This window comes from Pan troglodytes, chromosome 2 (assembly GCF_028858775.2).
Source record: "Pan troglodytes isolate AG18354 chromosome 2, NHGRI_mPanTro3-v2.0_pri, whole genome shotgun sequence".
Taxonomy (NCBI): domain Eukaryota; kingdom Metazoa; phylum Chordata; class Mammalia; order Primates; family Hominidae; genus Pan; species Pan troglodytes.
Genome location: NC_086015.1, coordinates 110,643,821 through 110,664,516, shown reverse-complemented (window position 1 = coordinate 110,664,516; position 20,696 = coordinate 110,643,821). Strand labels below are relative to the sequence as shown.

Genomic DNA, 20,696 nt, shown 5'->3' with positions numbered 1-20,696 from the left:
GGCTGTTGAGTTGTTAGGCCTTGAGAAGTATATTCACTCTTGCGTGCTGTCTTCTCTGAGCCTTTTGATTTCTTTCTCCACTGTCCTCCCCAAAAGATCTGGCATTTATACTGCATGTAGTGTGGGCCGTTGATTTCCTCCAGCTTCCAAGAGCTATCCTAGCAGATATTAGTAGCATCTCCTTTGGTCTTTGTGAGGGTGTTAAATTCTGTATTGTAGGAAGGTACTCCTGTATTAAAAAAACTCTCTTGTTCATTTTTATGTTTCATCCCTTAAACCAGCTATCACATTCCTGTTCTATATATACTCTCCTGGCTCGTGCCAGTTCATGCTGGGTAACCCTTTACACTTACAGTGTACAGTTCCTTTCCCTTCCCTAGTAGACCCAGATCATTTTCAGGTTATCCTAAGATTTGACCCTAACTAGGGGTCTAGTGGCTAGGAGGTAGGTGAGGGTAGACCCTGAGGGTGCGATGTGTTGTTCTTCAAGAATAGATCATTGCATCAGATACAAGCTAGAGGGGCAGGCTAGCCTTTAACAGGGAGGAGTGAGACACGTTTGCTGGCCCGTAGGGTTTAGCTATATTTGGGTATACAGGTTTTCAAATGTTATTGACCCAGATGTCCCCATCCTAATCCAAGGGTCCCACTTTTTAAATGAAGCCTTTTTACTAATGTTTCAGAGCTGCTGGGATTAACAGTTCAACCTTCTCTGAGGCTCCACTACACTTATAATTAAATTCTTGCACTGACCTTAGCTTTTTTCACATTTTAACAGGTGATTCAGCTCAAAAGTTTTGTTTAGAATCTACTTCCTAGTACCCACCAGCTTAGGTTGAGTTTCCCAGAATCAGATCTGTGTTGGAGATTTGTGTGTATGATGTTTATTGGGGAGCTTCCCCAGAAACAACACCTTTAAGTACAGGAAACAATTGAACAGGGACAAAAATCCTACAGTGATAAAATTATAACAGAAGTCGTAGGTAATCCTTTGGGGCTCTCTGGAGCTAAAACAGCTTTTCAAAATTGTCTATAAATTGATGCAAGAGGAACACATCTTCATACTTCACGTTAAACAGTCATTGGGCACAGGCTACCCTAGGAGAAAGCTTTTAACCTTGGATGAAGTAGATTCCTTTGACAGAAAGCAATTCCAGAAGAGAGATGTACCTATGAGATAACAGTAGCCAGCACTCCCAGAAGCTCACAAGTGACTGCCTTTGTCCTGACAGAGGTATCTGAACAGTGCACTATGCCATCCAGTACAACCCATTTCTACTTTTATCTGTTTCTTTTAAGATAATAATTAGAATAAGCTCCAAGAGAAGAGAGACCTTGTCTATCTCATACATTGATATCCCCAGAATTTAGAACAGCTCAGTATTTACTCAATAAGTATTTGTTGACTAAGTGATTGAACTGAATGAGTAATTAAAGTATATTTATAGGTGCCACATTTTGTAAACTATCACTTGGCATATCACAGAGAATACTAATAAATGAAAACACAGATTGGGAAGCATCTCATAATACTTCTTTATTCTCATATTAAAGTATAAATCTCTAACATAAGATTTTTTAGATCCTCAGTACAGCACAGCTACTCTGTGAAAACTTGGCCAGACTACTGTTTTGAGCAGGTCCCTGATTCCATTCCTCCTGACTGGGCGGGACCTCCCGACTAGGGTCTCCAGCCACCTTCTACAGGTGCCTTGGGGTGGACAACAGGTCCATACCTCCCCAGCACAGGGCTTTCGGAGGGAGGGGCAGGCCACCATCTTTGCTGTTTTGCACCCTCCACTGTTGATACCTTCAGGCACTGGAAAATCCAAGGTGACTAGGGACTAAAGCAAACCGCCAGTAGCAGCCCTACGGAAAAGTGGCCAGACTGTTACATGGGGGCCTGTTCCCATATCTCCTCACCGTGCAGGTCCTCCAGGCCTGGACCTCTACCCACACCCTGCTGGGGCTATTAAGCCAGTAGCAGCTCTGCAACTGCCTCGACAGACCGCACAGTGGCGGGGGACAAGGGAGTGTTGCCATCTTCACTGTCTTGCAGCCCTTGCCCTTGCTGTCTCCAGGCTCGGGAGAGTCTGTGGGGACTGGGGACTCGTCTGGACCCCCAACAAAGAGCAATCCCCTTACAGAAAAGTGGCCAGACTGTTCTCCACGCAGTTCCTGGTCCTCACTTCTCCTCATTAGGCAGGGCCGCCTGACGTGGGACTCCAGCACAACCACCCAACCCTTGCCTGATCACCACAATCAAAGACAGCCCAGCATTTCTTCAAGGAGGAAATCACAGAGTCAACCCACAACCCCTCCACCACTACAGGTGCAGTGGCTCAGCCTTTACAGCCCTTGGACTGGGAAGGAACAAAGGGCCTAGTCATTACACTGGCACCTCCAGCACACCGCAGCCGCCATATGGAGGGAAGTCCAGACCCCTCTTCCCTGGGAACCACCACCCTCACTCTTCACCAGGCAGGAGCCCTGGCTCATGAATGCAGAACAGTTGCTCCACCCACAGCTGAACATACCCACTGGTAGTGGCCCAGAGTTTCCCCAGGGAGAGCCTCCCAGAGGCATACAACAGCCCCTCTGCCACTGCCACAGTAACAATTCTATCCCTCCTGCCCTTGGCCTGGGGAAGAAACAAAGAGTATACGTGAACTTACAGTACCCCACAGCCACCAGATGGAAAGGACACCAACCTCTCCTCCCTGTAAGCCTTCAACCCCCTGCTCCCCAACAAGCAGAATTCCAAGCTCACAGCAGCAGTGCCGCCACCCTACCCCACTGGCTGAACACCTCCCAATAATAGTGGCTCTGCGTTTCTTAGAGGTGGAGCCCCCAGGGGCAACCACCTCTCTGCCACTGCCTCTGCAGTGGAACTGCCCTTGCCACCCTCAGACTAACAAAGGAGCAAAGACCCTAAGTGCTTTATCCACACCTCCAACAAACCAAACTGCTGTCAACCCAAGGAGAGAAGGCCAGCTCATCTCCCGTGCGTCCCACACACCCCCCCCACCCTACTTGTCACCAGACAGGGAACCCCAGCTTGGACCCACAGCACAGATCCTCCATCCTGGGATGATTGCACTGAGTGATTGCCGAACTGCATCCCTCGGGAGTGGAGCCTCCAGGAGACAAGCAAAAGACCCTTGACCACAATGACTACTTAGTTTCCTTCCTCTACTGCCTGCAAGTTGGGGAAGGAAAATAAACCCTGAGATTGCCCCAGAGCTATGGTGGGCAGCCCAAAAGTGCGAAGCATCAATCTACAGCCAGCATTCAAGTGGTAGAGGAGCCCACACTTTCAGAGCATTGAGAGTGAGCATGGCTGCAACTGTGAGGAAATATAGGGGAGCCACGTGACCAAGCAAGAGCCTACCAAGTGACCAATACGCCTAAGCACCACCTACTGAATAACACCCCAAAGCTTCAACACCAAAAATACCTTGCTAACATACCCTCTTGTGAAACCAGACACAAGAAGTCTGCTGCAAATAAAGACCCTGCATAAAGCCTTGGCCCTGTGAAAACGTCCAGCAAGAAGTTTATTGACTGTACTCAATCTATACTGCAGTTAAAGGAACACTCACACCCAGAGATGAGAAAGAACCAACACAAGAACTCCAGTAACTCAAATGGCCAGAGTGTCATATGTCCTCCAAACTCCAAAGTTGGAGAACTGCACCAGTTCTCCAACAAGGGTTCTTAACCAGGCTGACCTGGCTCAAGTGACAGAAATAGAATTCAGAATATGAATAGGAATGAAGATAATTGAGATTCAGGAGAATGAAAAAACCCAACCCAAAGAAATTAAGAATCACAATAAAATTATACAGGAACTGAAAGATGAAATAGCTGGTATGAAAAGGAACCTAATGGGTCTGATGGAGCTGAATAACACAATACAGGATTTTCACAATGCAATCACAAGTATTAACAGCAGAATAAACCAAGCTGAGGAAAGAATCTCAGAACCTGAAGGCTGGCTCTCTGAAATAAGAGAGTCAGACAAAAATAAAGAAAAAATAATGAAAAGAAATGAGCAAAACCTCTGAGAAGTATGGGATTATGTAAAGAGGCCAAATCTATGAATCATTCGCCTCCCTGAAAGGGATAAGGAGAAAGCAAACAACTTGGGAAACATATTTCAGGATATTGTCCGTGAAAACTTTCCCAACCTTGCTAGAGAAGCTGGAGAAGTGAAAGTCAGGAAATACAGAGAACCTCTGCAAGATTCTACATAAGAAGATCATCCCCAAGACACATAGTCATCAGATTTTCCGAGGTTGAAATGAAAGAAAGAATGTTAAAGGCAGCTAGAGAGAAAGGGCAGGTCACCTACAAAGTGAACCCCTTCAGGCTAAAAGTGGGCCTCTCAGCTGAAACCCTACAAGCCAGAAAAGATGAGAGGCCTGTATTCAATATTCTTAAAGACAAAAAACGTTCAACCATGAATTTCATATCCAGCCAGACTCAGCTTCCTAAGTGAAAGAGAAATAAGATCCTTTTCAGATAAGCAAATGTTGAGGGAGTTCATTATCACTAGGCTTCCCTTATAAGAGATCTTGAAAGGAGCACTAAATATAGAAAGAAAAGACTGCTACCAGCTAATACAAAACTACACTTAAATACACAGACCAGTGACACTATATAGCAACCACACAAACAAGCCAGCATAATAACCAGCTAACAACGCAATGACAGGATAAAATCCACACGTATAAATACTAACCTTGAATATAAGTGAGCTAAATGCCCCACTTAAAAGGCACAAAGTGGAAAGCTGGATATAAAAGCAAGACCCAGTGGTGTGCTGTCTTTAAGAGACCCATCTCACATGTGATGACAAGCATAGACTCAAAATAAAGGGACGGAGGAAAATCTACCAAGCAACTGGAAATCAGAAAAAAAGCAGAGGTTGCAATCCTAATTTCAGACAAAACAGACTTTAAACCAACAAAAATCAAAAAAGATGAAGAAGGACATTACATAATCGTTAAGAGTTCAATTCAACAAGACCTAACTGTTTTAAATATATATGCACCCAACATGAGAGCACCCAGATTCATAAAGCTAGTTTTTAGAGACCTACAAAGAAACAGACTCCCACACAATAATGGGAGATTTTAACACTCCATTGAAAATGCTGGACAGGTCATCAAGGCAGGAAATTAACAAAGATATTCAGGACCTAAACTCAACATTGGACCAAATGGATCTGATAGACCTCTACAGAACTCTTCACCTCCACCCCCAACAAAAACAGATATACATTCTTCTCATTACCACATGGCACATACTCTAAAATCAACCATATAATTGGATATAAAACAATCCTCAGCAAATGCAAAAGAAGTGAAATCATACCAAACACATTCTCGGTCCACAGCACAATAAAAATTGAACTCAAAACTAAAAAATCACTCAAAACCATGCAATTACATGGAAATCAAACATATTCCTGAATGACTTTTGAATAAATAATAAAATTAAGGCAGAAATCAGGAAGTTCTTGGAAACGAATGAGAACAAAGATAAAACATACCAGAATCTCTGGAACACAGCCAAGGTAGTGTTAAAAGAGAAATTCACAGCACTAAACCTCTATGTCAAAAAGTTAGAAAGATCTCAAATTAACAACCTGACTTCACAGCTGAAAGAATTAGAAAAGCACCCAGCACTTTGGGAGGCTGAGGCAGGCGGATCACGAGGTCAAGAGTTAGAGACCATTCTGGACAACATGGTGAAAACCCATCTCTACTAAAAATACAAAAATTAGCTGGGTGTGGTGGCATGCACCTGTAGTCCCAGCTACTCAGGAGGCTGAGGCAGGAGAATCACTTGAACCTGGGACACGGAGGTTGCAGCGAGCCAAGACTGCACCACTGCACACCAGCCTGGCAACAGAGCGAGACTCCATCTAAAAAAAAAAAAAAAAAAAAAAAAAAAAAAGAAAGAATTAGAGAAGCAGAACAAATCAACCCCAAAACTAGCAGAAGATGAGAAATAACAAAATTCAGAGCTGAACCAAAGGAAATTGAGACATGAAAAACCATTCAAAAGATCAATGAATCCATGAGTTTTTAATTAATAAAATAGGCCACTAGCTAGACTAATTAAAAAGGAAAGATCCAAATAAACACAATTAGAAATGATAAAGGGAATATGTCTATTGACCCCACAGAAATAAAAACAACCATCAGAAACTGCTATGAACACGTCTAGAAGAGATGGATAAATTCCTGGACACATACACCCTCCCAAAACTGAACTAGGAATAAATTGACTCCCTGAACAGACCAACAATGAGCAACAGAATTGAATCAGTATAAATAGCCTACCAACCAAAAAAGCCCAGGACCAAATGAATTCACAGCTAAATTCTACCAGATGTACAAAGAAGAGCTGGTACCATTCCTGTTGAAACTATTGCAAAAACTTGAGGAAGGACTCCTCCCCATTTCATTCTATGAGGCCAGCATCATCCTGATACCAAAACCTGTCAGAGACACAACAAAAAAAAGAAAACTTCAGGCCAATATCCTTGATGAACAGTGGTGCAAAAATCCTCAACAAAATACTTGCAAACCAAATCCAGCAGCACATCAAAAAGTTAATCTGCCACAATCCAGTAAGCTTCATCTCTGGGATGCAGGGTTGGTTCAAGATACACAAATCAATAAATGTGATTCACATAAACAGAACTAAAGACAAAAACTACATGATTATCTCAATAGATGCAGAAAAGGCTTTTAATATAATTCAACATCCTTCATGTTAAAATTCTCAATAAAGTAGGTATTGAAGGAATACATCTCAAAATCATAAGAGCCATCTGTATGAAAAATTCACAGCCAACATCATACTGAATGGACAAAAGCTGGAAGCATTCTCCTCAAAAACCAGCACAGACAAGGATGCCCTTTCTTACCACTCCTATTCAACAAAGTGTTGGAAGTCCTGGCCAAAGAATCAGTCAAGAGAAAGAAATAAAGGGCATCCAAATAGGAAGAGAGGAAGTCAAACTACTGTCCCTGTTTGCAGATTACATGATCCTGTATCTAGAAAACCCCGTAGTCTTGGCCCCAAAGCTCCTTCAGCTGATAAACAACTTCAGCAAAATTTTAGTGTGCAAAATCAATGTGCAAAAATCATTAGCATTCCTATACACCAACAACAGCCAAGCTGAGAGCCAAATCAGGAAGGCAATCCCATTCACAATCGCCACAAAAACAATAAAATACCTAGGAATACAGCTAACCAGGGAGGTGAAAGATCTCTACAAGGAGAATTACAAAACACTGCTCAAAGAAATCCGAGAAGTCACAAACAAATGTAAACACATCCCATGCTCATGGATAGGAAGAATCAATATCATTAAAATGATCATACAGCCCAAAGCAATTTATAGATTCAATGCTATTCTTATCAAACTACCAATGACATTCTTTTCGAAACTAGAAAAACACTATTTTAAAATTTATATGGAACCAAAAAAGAGCCCAAATAGCCAAAGCAATCCTAAGCAAGAAGAACAAAGCTGGAGGCATCACATTACCCAACTTCAAACTATATTACAGGGCTACAGTAACCAAAATAGCATGGTTCTGGTACAAAAACAGACACATAGACCAATGGAACAGAATAGAGAGCCCAGGAATAAGGATGAACATCTACAACCATCAGATCTTTGATGACGCTGACAAAAATAAGCAATGGGAAAAAGACTCTCTATTCAATAAATGGTGCTGGGATAACTGGCTAGCCATATGAAGAAGATCGAAACTGAACCCCTTTCTTAAACCATATACGAAAATCAATTCAAGATGGATTAAAGACTTAAATGTAAAACCCAAAACTATAAAAACCCTGGAAGACAACCTAGGCAATACTATCCCAGACAAGGGAATGGGCAAAGATTTCATGATGAAGACACCAAAAGCTATCAAAACAAAAGCAAAAATTGACAAATGGGATCTAATTAAACTTAAGAGCTTCTGCACAGTGAAAGAAACTATCGACAGAGTAAACAGACAACCTACAGAATGGGAGGAAATGTTTGCAAACTATGCATCTGATAAAGGTCTAATATCCAGCATCTATAAGGAACTTAAATGTACAAGAAACAAACAAACAACCCCATTATAAAGGGGGCAAAGGACATATACAGACATTTTTCCAAAGAAGACATACATGTGGCCAATAGATATATGAAAAAAAGCTCCATATCGGTGATTATTAGAGAAATGCAAATCAAAACCACAAGAGATACCATCTCACACCAGTCAGAATGGCTATTACTAAAAGTCAAAAAATAACAGATGTTGGCAAGGTTGCCAAGAAAAGGGAACACTTATACACTGTTGGTGAAAGTGTAAATTAGTTCAACCATTGTGGAAAGCAGCCTGGAGATTCCTCAAAGAGCTAAAAGCAGAACTACCATTCGACCCAGCAATTCCATTACTGGGTATATACCCAGAGGAATATGAATCTTTCTACCATAAAGTTACATGCACATGAATGTTCATTGCAGCACTATTTACAATAACAAAGACATGGAATCAACCTAAATGCCCATCAATGACAGACTGGATAAAGAAAATGTATATATACACATATATTTCTAAGCAGCCATTAAAAGCAACGAGATCATGTCCTTTGTGGGAATATGGATGGAGCTGGAGGCCATTATCCTTAGCAAACTAATGCAAGAACAGAAGAACAAATACCACGTGATCTCACTTATAAGTGGGAGCTAAATGATGAGAGCTCATGGACACAAAGAAATGAACAGCAGATACTGGGGCCTATGTGAGGGTGGAGGGTGGGAGGAGGGAGAGAATCAGGAAAAACAACTAATGGGAACTAGGCTTAATACCTGGGTGTTGAAATAATATGAACAACAAACCCCCGTGACATGAATGTACTTACATAACAAACGTGCACATGTACCGTCAAACCTAAAATAAAAGTTAAAATAAGATTTTTTAGTTTTCTGAAGTTGCAACCACTTCTAACACACTAAGAAAACTGACAAACGGCATGGGCTATATACTCATTTTAACCACTACCTTCTACTCTGATGCAGAATCCTAATTAACTGACTTGGCCGTTACCAGTATTAAAGAATATTAAACGAGGTATTATAATTAAATCAGCCCTTATAGTTAGATTGACTTACACAGGTAAATTTGGTTTTGCACCTACGTTGCACTAATACCCACTTTCAGCTGCCTCCCAACAGATGTCTGCTTTTGATTTTAAACATAGGTTTTCAAACATTTTTATGAGACTATAAACACATAGAATCTTCTGAGACATTTTTCTCTAACCACATTCTATTGAATATTAGCACTCTCCCTTATGTTGTGAGAAAAAAAACTAAGTCTGAAATGTCATTTTGTCCATTCCTTAAATATTTCCTATTGCAAAATGTCATAAAAACTCAACACTAGTAAAACATTGTTCCTAATTTTAACAACTACCATGTGTGAGTTCAAGTTTACAATTGAAAACAAATGACCACACTTCTTAAGATGAACAAATATCAGGAATGGCAGTAATGAAGAGTTTTGTGGACCCGCTCCCCAACAAAACAAGCATAACTAGTAACAATTATTTTTTTAAAAACCTCAACCATTTCAAGTCTCTGGAACTTGTTATAAGGGCACACAGCAGATGAAGAAATACTTATTTAAGAAAATCTACTAAAGTCAGGTAAGAATAGCAAGACTTTGTGGTACTTGATCCATGACTCTCTCTTCAGTGCAACTTGATTGAAATTCCATTCCAGGTAGGGGTAGCCAATATAATGGATGCCTTTCCTAAACTCATAGCCAAGGATATGGCATTTCACAGGGAGGCACAGGCTTTTAGCCTCTGTCATACTCCAACTCTGAGTTGCAGAAGCTAAATCCCTGGTGAGTGTGGTTGTGGTTGTGGTGCCCTGCATTTACCCAGTTGCAATTCATAGGAAGGAGGCTCTACCCAGACATGGCAGGCTAAGAGTACTGGGGCCCTGGTAACTTTTGCCACAGCTCACTACTGGAGTGGAAGAGCCATGCCAGGAGAAGCAATCTGGGAAGACCAGAGGCTACTGCTCCTGCTCAGTACTCAGACCAGTCTGCTCAGAGATTTTTTTTTCCCCAGTTGGGGAGGCAATCTATAGGAACAGAGAGCTCTAAAACTCTCCCCACAGGGACTGATTTTATTTGAAACCGAGTATGGTAAAGTTCAAGCCTAAGGGTACTCTCAAAAACAATGGAGATGTTGGCGGAAAGCAGTTAAGAGGAGGTTGGTACATCTATGGGAGTAACAACCAAAACCACAGGCCAGCTAATTTAACAGAGACAGCTGGCAAGAGACAGTTAAGAGGAGCCCTCCAGGGGAACAAACCTCAAAAACTGTCCTCCAAAATATTCTATCCCTGAAAAGTGGTCCAAATTCAATTAGATCAGACTGTGGAACAATTTATGCCCAAGGGCATTGCCAAAAACAAGAGATCAATCAGCCAGCAGTCAATAGAGCAATCAGCAAGCAGTTAGTGGAGCCTAACAGCTCAGTGTGATACCAAAGGAGGCAGACAGCTTAACAGAGAGATCGGGACAGTCAAAGAAAGTTTCACTGAAATCACTGTCAAATCAGGGTGACTGCATGCATGCCCAAAGCTATGCCCTCTGAAAAGCAACATCAGAGGTTTCACACAGTAGGGGAAATAGACTTCACTAAAATTATCTATCTAAGCCATTAAAAAAATAAACAAGCAGGCAACAAGAAAAACAAGCTCCAGAGCGGGGAGAGGGGAACCAGTATCCAGTTTCTGCAATATATTGCCCAAATGTCCAGTTTTCAACAACAAGAAAGAATGAGACATGATAAGAAACAGGGAAATGTGACCCATACAAAGGAAGAAAAAGCAGATGAGAGAAACTGCCTGTGACCCAAGACAATAATACGGATCCATGTGACAAAACAACACTGGTAAAGGTAACGAAGCAATTATAAAACACAGTATACACGCATTTCTTTTATCTGATTTAAATGCAATTGTGTAAAAATATACATACAAATTGTATTGTTGGACCTATAACACATAGAAATGCAATATATTTGCCAATAACAGCATAAAGAAGGTGGGTGAGAGCAAAGATGTATTGGAGTAAAGAAGAGACACCAGATGGTAACTTGAATGCACAGGAACAAGTGAAGAGAACCAGAAATGATAAATAAGATCAATATAACAAATTGTATAAATAAATATATACTTGCTTTTTTTCCCTCAGCCTCTTTCATGGACAGAAAAGTATATAAAATAATAATTATAACAAAATAGTAACAGGTTTGAAACATATTGTAATATAACAACAATAGCTCAATAACGAGGAAGTGAGAGTAGGCCTATATAGGAATAATATTTCTATATTTCACTGGAATTTAATTTGTTTAGGCTGGGCACAGTGGCTCACACCTGTAATCCCAACACCTTGGGAGGCCAACGCGGGCAGATCACCTGAGGTCAGGGATTCAAGACCAGCCTGGCCAGCATGGCAAAACCCTGTCTCTACTAAAAATACATAAATTAGCTGGGCGTGGTGGTGGGTACGTTATCCCAGCTACTCGGGAGGCTGAGACAGGAGAATCGCTTGAACCCAGGAGGTGTAGGATGCAGTGAGCTGAGATTGTGCCACTGCACTCCAGCCTGGGTGACAGAATGAGACTCTGTCTCAAGATAATAATAATAATAAAGAAAATAAATTTGTATAACTCTAAACTTGATTCTGATAACTTATATGTTTATGGTAAGCCCTAGAACAACCACTAAGAAAGTAAGTGGGGAAAAAAGCGAGAAAAAAAATTAAATGTGAAGACTGAGGCAGAGATTGGAGTGATAAAGGTACAAGCCAATGAATGCCAAGAATTGTGGTGTTGGGGCTCGGAAAACAATACCCTAAAATGAAGGCCTCAGAAGCAAAAGTTTTTCTCTGACCTTCTGCACTCCTGTTTCTCAGTCCAATTCTCCCCTGAGGTTAACCATAGAAACTAGAATCCCTCTTCCCCAAAGCCATAAAACCTAAAAAGAGTACTCTCACTTTCCCTCTGCCTTTTGGTGCCAAAAGTGGCCATAAAGAAATTTTTATCTGCCTTATTTGACTGTGGGTCATAATACCCCTATGCCAGAGAGAGCCTTGCCCCACACCCAGAAGGCAGGGATGCGTGCTCAGAGAGGCCGAGAGGAATCTAGACAGACAGGCCTTGCTGGCTTCCCCGGTTTGGTCTATTAGCATTGGATCACACCCTTCTTTTCCAATCATATTTCTACACGGCTGTCCGTACTTTGTTGAACTTAAGCATAAAAATGGACAATTTCCCCTGTTCTTTAAGTCTTCATTCTGGAGGCTCCTATGTATACACGTTAAATAAATTTGTATGCCTTTTCTCCAATTAATCTGACTTTGGTGAGCTGATTTTTCAGAGAAACTTTAGAGGGCCAAGGGGAGCTTCTCCCTTGAGAGAGGAGAAAAGATTCTGGCCGGGTGTGGTGGCTCACGCCTGTAATCCCAGTACTTTGGGAGGCCGAGGCAGGCGGATCACAAGGTCAAGAGATCGAGACCATCCTGGCCAACATGGCGAAACCCGTCTCTACTAAAAATACAAAAATTAGCTGGGCGTGGTGGTGAACACCTGTAGTCCTAGCTACTCGGGAGGCTGAGGCAGAGAACTGCTTGAACTCGGGAGGCGGAGGTTGCAGTGAGCCGAGATCGCACCACTGAATCCAGCCTGGCAACAGAGCGAGACTCCATCTCAAAAAAAAAAAAAAAAAAGGAGGGAAGATTCTTCCCTAGAGCCTTCAGAGCGAGCACAGGCCTGCTGACACCTTGATTTGGGGCTTCTAGCCTCCCCAAATATGAGAATGCATTTTTGTTTTATTTATTTTCATTATTGATTTTATTTTATTTTATTTTATTTTATTGAGTCAGGGTCTCACTATGACCCAGGCTGGAGTATGGTGACACATTCACAGCTTACTGCAGCCTCGACCTCCCAAGCTCAGGTGGTCCTCCCACCTCAGCCTGCTGAGTAGATAGAACTATAGGCACCTGTCACCACACTTGGCTAATTTTTGTATTTTTTGTGGAGGCGGGATTTCGCCAGGTTGCCCAGGCTAGTCTCAAACTCCTTACTTCAAGCGATACACCTGCCTCAGCCTCCCAAAGTCCTGGGATTATGGGTGTGAGCCACTGCGCCCGGCCATCTCTGTTGTTTTAAGCCATTCAGTTTGTGGTAATTTGTTACAGCAGCCCCAAGGAAACTAATAATACAGACATCTAAAACAGTTCTTGAGTATTTTGGGAAATGGGTGTTGGTATTATTTCTTAACACTTAGAAAGTGAAGAAAAGTCTCAGAAAAACTTACCCGTGATTATGAGTCCTGCCCTCCCCCCCATTCATATATTGAAATTCTAACCTTCAATACCTCAAAATGTGACCTTATCTTGATACAGGGTTGTGGCGAATGTAATTAGTTAAGATGAGGTCATACTGGACAGGATGGGTCCCTAATCTAGTCTGATGGGTTTCTTTATGAAAAGTGGACATTTGGACACAGACACACAGGGGAATCCCATGTGAACACGAGTTGTGCTGGCACAAGCCAAGCACCCACCACACGCTAGGAGTCCTGGCACAGACACTCCCATCCCTCCCCTGGGGCCATCAGAGGGAGCAAGGCCCTGCCAACACCTCGATCTCGAGCTTCTAGCTCCAGAACTGTGAGACTGTAAATTTCTGTTATTTAAGCCACTCTGAGTACTTTGTTATGGCAGCTCTGGAAAACTGTAACACCCGTTATGCCATTTCCAAGTAACAACAACTGTTAATTTTTTGGTTTCTCTTCTTTCAGTTTCATATCTATAGAGACCAAAGTTTACTTATACACATACATACGTATATGTAATCTCCATTTAAATATTAGAGGCAGGTTCTTCTTAAGAACATTGTCCATGGCTGGGCGAGGTAGCTCACGCCTGTAATCCCAGCACTTTGGGAGGCCTAGGTGGGCAGATCACTTGAGGTGAGGAGATCAAGACCAGCCTGGCCAACATGGTGAAACCCCATCTCTACAAAAAATACACAAATTAGCCTGGTGTGGTGGCAGGCACCTGTAATCTCAGCTGCTCGGGAAGCTGAGGCAGGAGAATCACTTGAACCCAGGAGGAGGAGTTTGCAGTGAGCCGAGATCATGCCACTGCACTCCAGCCTTGACGACAGAGTGAGACTCTGTCTCAAAAAAAAAAAAGAACATTGTCTAAAATTTGGAAATAAAGCAGAAAGATAACTGTGTGACCTTTCAAACTCATACTGAAGACTAGGTAAAAAGCTGGTCTGAGTCGTCTATCACACTAAGCAAAGGTAATTTGTTTGATTTACTATTTACTTTTGGTTACGGCCCAGATTCTATAAAGTACAGTCAACTTGGAGAAAATGGATAAATTGCAAATTACCTTTTTTTTTTTTTTTTTTGGTGGTGATTCAAATGATTTTGTCCTATAGAAAAAATAACCTCTGAGGGTTATGATTTCATTGCCCTGTACCTAAATTAGCAATCTTATTTCAGGTTTCTTCCTTTAGTAACTCTCTTTTTAATTTCTCATATCCTTTTTTGAAACAGGCTTACCATCCCTGCTGATTCATTAGTGAGTTCAAAACATCTTTGACATCTGTATACTATATACCCATATAAGAGCCATGTTTTTAATTTTTTGAAAATTATACTTTGACATGATTTAGATCAGTGGTTCTCAGACTTTCAGATTTCATAAAGAATAAAAATTATTAAAACAAAATAAAGTTGGATGCCAGTTTTAATTTTCCAAGTAATGTCCACTTAAAAATCACAAAATGGAAAACTATCCTCTACAAATACCACCATTTTATTATAGGCTGTGCAGGGCTTTTTAATACCAAAAGAGTGGAATAAAATGCAATATTAACCACATACTATTATGAAAGTTTACCCCATTCTACTTATTTTCCTCATTGCACTGCATTTTGGTAAGAACCTCAATGGCAGGCATAATTTAGCAAGACTGTGTATAAATGACTGGTTTCCTTTGTACTTGTGCAGCTTCTTTTATTCATTCACTCCAGGTCTTCACTGAGGTCTTTCTATGTTGCAAGAAATGCCTACTATGAGAGAAAGAGCACCAATTATATGCCAAGGAGCTATCTTCTATGTACAAACATGGTTCCTGATGTCCTGGAAAATATATTCTAGTGGAGGAAGATTGACAATGAATAATTACATAATTAAGTGATTATATAATCAAAATTTTGACCACATTATTATACCATTAAAATTTTGCTACATATTATAAGGAAAGAGCACACATTTAACAATGTGCATTGAGTTGCTTGTATGCCAGTCATTTCTCAGTGAAAACTACCACCCTGATAGAAGGACCTAACAAATTATTCTCAAAATTGCTTCTCCCAACAAAAGAAAGCCACTCTTTAAGGATTAAATGTGTGCCTGAAGGTAGCAGATAGTCAATAGTAGTTGACTTTGCCTTTCAGGGCTTCACAAAACCCTCAGAGAGAACAGGGACCTCTTACCTTCCCCTTCCTTCCTTCATCCCTAGAAGAAAGAAACTGGGCACTGATTAGCTTTCTCTAGAGAAAATAAAGTAAAATGAGGTAAGTTCATAAGTTAGTCTTTCTGAGAGACACAGAAGTGTGCTGTTCAGCTGATAATATTATTTAGTTAATTGACGCTAATTAGCTCGCAGTCCAACAGACTTAGGCCCCATGGCTATGAAGCAATTCTACAAGGAGGGGAGAAGCGTATTATCATGTGCAAATATCCCTTCTTACAAACTTTCTGGAGAAAAATTTTGACCTGATTGCATAAGTGTGGGCAACTTAGGCTTCAGGATAGTTTGTAAATATACAAGAAGAGAACAACAAACAGTTGAAACAATTCATGCTCTCCTATGCTGCGTTTGAAAGGTGATGGGGACAGGAAACCAAAACTCCTAAAAATTTCTTTAACAAATGCGGGGGTGAATAGAGAGAAAGACAAGGTAAGGTAGTTTGACTGAGAATTTGAGACTATTAAATCGGTTGAGAAACATAAAATAACTGACTCCCAGGAAGCAAAGCCTGTTACATATGCGACCAAAAAAGTGGTTGGGAGATTTCTCTTTGTTAGATAGTCAGGGAATACACTTCTATATTTGTGTATGAAGGCAATTTTCACAAAATAGGTTTGGCAGAGGAGTGGGGCAATAAATAATCTTCTCACTCTTCTACTATCACCAAGATTTATCTGTATTCCTCTGTAGACTTCATGGTTTGGGGATGACCTACACAAGTCAGGCTCAGTGAAGGTGAGGAATGAAAGCCTTTATACACTTTTGAAAAACCAAAAGAAACAGGTATTTAATTTATAGAAAACCAATCAGGTAAGATACTCTGAGGACAAGAGGCCCATTTTGCAACTCAGGGTAAGAAAAGATTGATGAAAAGTTTAGCAGTGTTAACTCTCTACTCTCCCCACCCCCAATAAACCACCAGAAAAGACTATCGATCAACCAAGACTGAATTTATTAGACTTACAGTAGTGAGAGAGGACACCGATTTGATAAAGTATTTATAGCTTCTCAAAATGGGGGTATTTATAGGGGGTAGTTATAGGTATTTATAGGTATTTAGGTATTTATATGGGATATTTCAAGCTGAGTCGTGAAAAGTAGGTAACTTGGTGTTGGGCAGAGTTTATGATATGGTAACTTTGGCTTGATAAGCACAGCAAGATGAGGTACTTGAAGAGAGTCTTGAAAAACAAATTGTTAGTCTTGCTAAATAAGCTGTTAAGTTGGTTCACAGTTTTATTGTCTTGATGATGAGTATTTCCTAGAGTAAGATGAAGTCGTTATTTTTACTTGCCTCAGTATGGTTTCACATAAGAATAGGAAAATATGCCCAGTCCCAGTAGTGTTTAACAGAAGGCCTCGGAACTATGTTGGTTTCAGTTCTCAGGAGTCTTTTTCATTTTTCTCCAGCCTAAGCTACAGAATAGAGGATTATCAACTAGGGACATGATCAATCCAGATTTATATCACTGTTTGATATGTTGTGGTTATATGAAGGGTTTCTGATGATAGTCACCCCATCCATTATTAATAACAGATTTTTTTAATTGTTCATTTTGTTGGAAGATCATGCTTGGATCATTTTATGGAACAACTACTGCATAGCAGAATTTAAGACTCTGGAGAGCACACATTTGAGAGTGGCAATATAATTTATATAATTTCTTTCTTTTTTTTTTTTTTTTTTTTTTTTTTTGAGATGAAGTCTCACTCTGTTGCCCAAGCTGGAGTGTAGTGGCACAATCTTGGCTCACTGCAAACTCCACCTCCCAGGTTCAAGCGATTCTCCTGCCTCAGCCTCCCGGTAGCTGGGATTACAGGTACGTGCCACCATGTCTGGCTAATTTTTGTGTTTTTAGTAGAGACAGGGTTTCACTATGTTGGCCAGGCTGGTCTTGAACTCCTGACCTCATGATCCTCCTGCCTCGGCCTCCCAAAGTTCTGGGAATACAGGCGTGAGCCACCGTGCCTGGCCCAACATAGATAATTTCTATGAGAAATATTATGATATGAACTTGTAGTCACTTTTAAGGCAGAAGCCAAGAGTGACAACATTTTATCCCCAATGTGAAGAGGCCACACAAGCAGATAGAGAGTATTAGCCAAATTACATAATTTCACTATTTTTATGTTTGCCACCCAGATAATTTTAGCAACATTAAAGATCCAAAAGAGGTCTGTAATAATGCAGGTACAGCATTCTTTCCCTAAGTCAGCACACATCCTACCTCGAAAGACTTCTGTTTTGAACCATCACCACACCTGTGAACCTCTTAGGTGAGAAGTTCTACAGCTGTAGCAATGTTGCCATTCTCTCGCTGTTCTCTGTACCATTGTCTGTAGAATCCTGCCTACTTGTCAAGTCTCATGGAAAGTGTGAAATGAAGAAGAAAGCAGTCTGAAATGTTCTTTCAGGGGTTGCTTTTAAAATGTAAACCAAAGTTCAGCATTTTTGAATTAAATTATCTAAATGTCTTTTTTTCTTAGAAGGGAAGTCTGCAGGTCAAAATGGAGGTGGGGTGATACTAAGAACTCTCCTGAAGGCAGACCTCAGTTTACTCACATTATAGATCCCTGTTCAATTTACAGATCGCAGATCGCAGTCAATAGTCTTTTGTGCTTCAAATACTCATACGGGGATGTCAAATAGAATTGGCCTGGCATAAGGTCTATCACCTAGTGCTAGGCCAATTCTATCTGACATCACCATATGAGCATTTCCACTGAAAGCAGATCATTGGGTAATCCCTCACAACTAGTATTGGATTTGAAGCACAAAAGACTATTGACTGCAATCTGTAAATTGGACAGGGATGGGGGTTTAGCTTAACTAATGCACCTTTCTTGCAAGGTCTGTAAAAGTTAGGCAATGTTTTAAATATACCCCAACTGTTCCCTGGCTTTTTCTACATTCTATTTCTGTAAGGGTTGATTGCAAAGGCTAGCTCTTCTGTGTATTTTTTTCCTACAGAAGAAGAAACACCTCATTTATAGGTTTGACATAGCAGAGACTTTAGGTTTCTTGGCTCTCTGGTCTGTTATGGTTTTTGTCATCTAAATAAGTTGATTGGTGGAAACCAACTTATTTATAACAAGGAAAAGGTATCAAATAAAGCTGGATGGCACCCAGATAAAAATGAGTACAAATCCAAAGGTCAGTTTGATTGTATTCTTTAGCCAAATTGCAATAAAACTGCTGGCAGGTATTGGAATCAGGCCAAGAAGTATGTAAACATGCCGAAATATTATTAAGGATGGGAACCATACAGATATTATGTTTAAGAAATAATAACTTTCTGTTAGCAATCAGAAACTTTAACAAAGAGGAGAGAAAATAGCTAGGTAAATAAAGAATGACATATTGCAGATTAAAGCATGGGAATCACTGGTTCTGGTCATCTGGATCTTCTTCATAGATCTTGAATGGAAGTTGTCTACTATTCACAGTTGTTTCCATGATCTGATGGTCTTAATTTGAAGCTGTCTCCACCCTCAAAATCTATGCTTTTGGAGAATTCCTAAGTTCCTAAGGATCCTCAGCTTGAAGTCCTGCTAAGACCATCCTTTCAGTGATTCACGGATGAATTATATTTCTTTAATTGAGAGATATAGATCTTAGAGTCCACACATTACAGTTTTTCTTTTGTATTATGTATTAATAGGATCTGAAAATATCATTTTCATCAAGCCTCAAGGACACTTTTTTTCCTGTGATGTCTCTTTCGAAATCTAAATCCTCTGGACATATAGCGAAGCAAAATTCTCTTTTAGGTATAATACACAACACAAGTATAAGGATATAGTCAATAATAACTCTGGGAGTAAGAACACATTATGAACAGTGAAGACATTGACAAACCTCCGGGACCTTTGATTTGTGCTATAAAGTATACTATGATCAGCCCTGATTAACGTAAGTATTGGAATCAAGTAACCTAGATATCAAATATTTTAAACAATTATTATACCAGTCTGTGTACATGAACAATAGCATGCTTATTTTAACATAAAAATGTGTATAATATTAAAATGTTTTGTTACTTAAGATAGGAAGTCTAAACTTTTGTGATATGTCCATTTTTTGTTAAGTTGAAAAAATAAAAGATCTCTCTTCATTTTTGACGTAAAAACATCTGGAGAATGCTAAATAAACCTAATTATCTCCATTATATTTACTTTATGAGGTAAAGGAGCAGAATTTTGTGTTACCTGGTGGAAATTCCAGGAAATCTAAAAATAATGTCAGCATAAAAGACATCTTAACAGTTTGAATGATCTGAATTTATGGACTGAATTCAGAAAATCATAAATTAAAATTGTCTTTAAGAAGAAAAAACATTTAAATACAAGTCCTAGTTTTAAGCAATATTTTGAAGATATACAATGATATATGACTTTTAGTAACTTATTTTTTCTAAGAAAATAAGAAAACTTTTATCAAAACAAATGAGGAATATGTCAAAAACTTAGAGAGATATCTTGGTGATAAAAAAGTTATTATTGAGCAAAGAACAGCTGAAAATTTCACAAATTTGGTGATGGAAAATAAATGGACAGATCTAAGAAGCTCAGCAAGTTCCAAGCAGAATAAACTTAAGAAAAATCTTCCAAACACATTATAATTGAACTGCTGAAAACCAACTATGAAAAAGAAAATTGTTGAAAAGAATCATTGAAAAATGTCAATGGACTGGGCATGGTGGCTCAGCTCATAATCCCAGCATTCTGGGAGGCTGAGGCAGGAGGATCACTTAAAGCTAGGAGTTCGAGGCCAGCCTGGGCAACAAAGTGAGACTCCATCTTTACTTTTTTTTTTTAATAGCCAGGCATGGCAGTGCCCTTCTGAAGTCCCGGCTATTCAGGAGGCTGAGGCAAGAAGGCTTGAGTCCGGGAGTTTGAGGCTGCAGTCAGCTATGATTGCTCCACGGCACTCCAGCCTGAACAGAGTGAGATCCTGTCTCTAAGAAAAAAAAAAATAAGATAAAGAAAAAGAAAAGTGTCAGTGATTTGAATAATTGAAGATTTCTCATCAGA

The 20,696-nt window shown here is 40.2% G+C and overlaps 2 long non-coding RNA genes across 3 annotated transcripts in view; one reads left to right on the top strand and one right to left on the bottom strand.

Annotated features, from left to right (window-relative positions):
- Nucleotides 1-20,696, bottom strand: part of LOC134809463 (uncharacterized) — an 88,104-nt gene that overhangs the window by 10,481 nt on the left and 56,927 nt on the right. The window contains exon 3 of one of the 2 annotated variants that reach the window (XR_010155289.1): nucleotides 8,944-8,972. This is a non-coding gene — a long non-coding RNA (uncharacterized LOC134809463). Of the gene's footprint in view, nucleotides 1-8,943; nucleotides 8,973-16,593; nucleotides 20,623-20,696 lie in introns of those variants that run through there. The other variant, XR_010155288.1, reaches the window with a different exon arrangement.
- Nucleotides 1-20,696, top strand: part of LOC101057909 (uncharacterized) — a 169,622-nt gene that overhangs the window by 101,917 nt on the left and 47,009 nt on the right. The window lies entirely within an intron of this gene.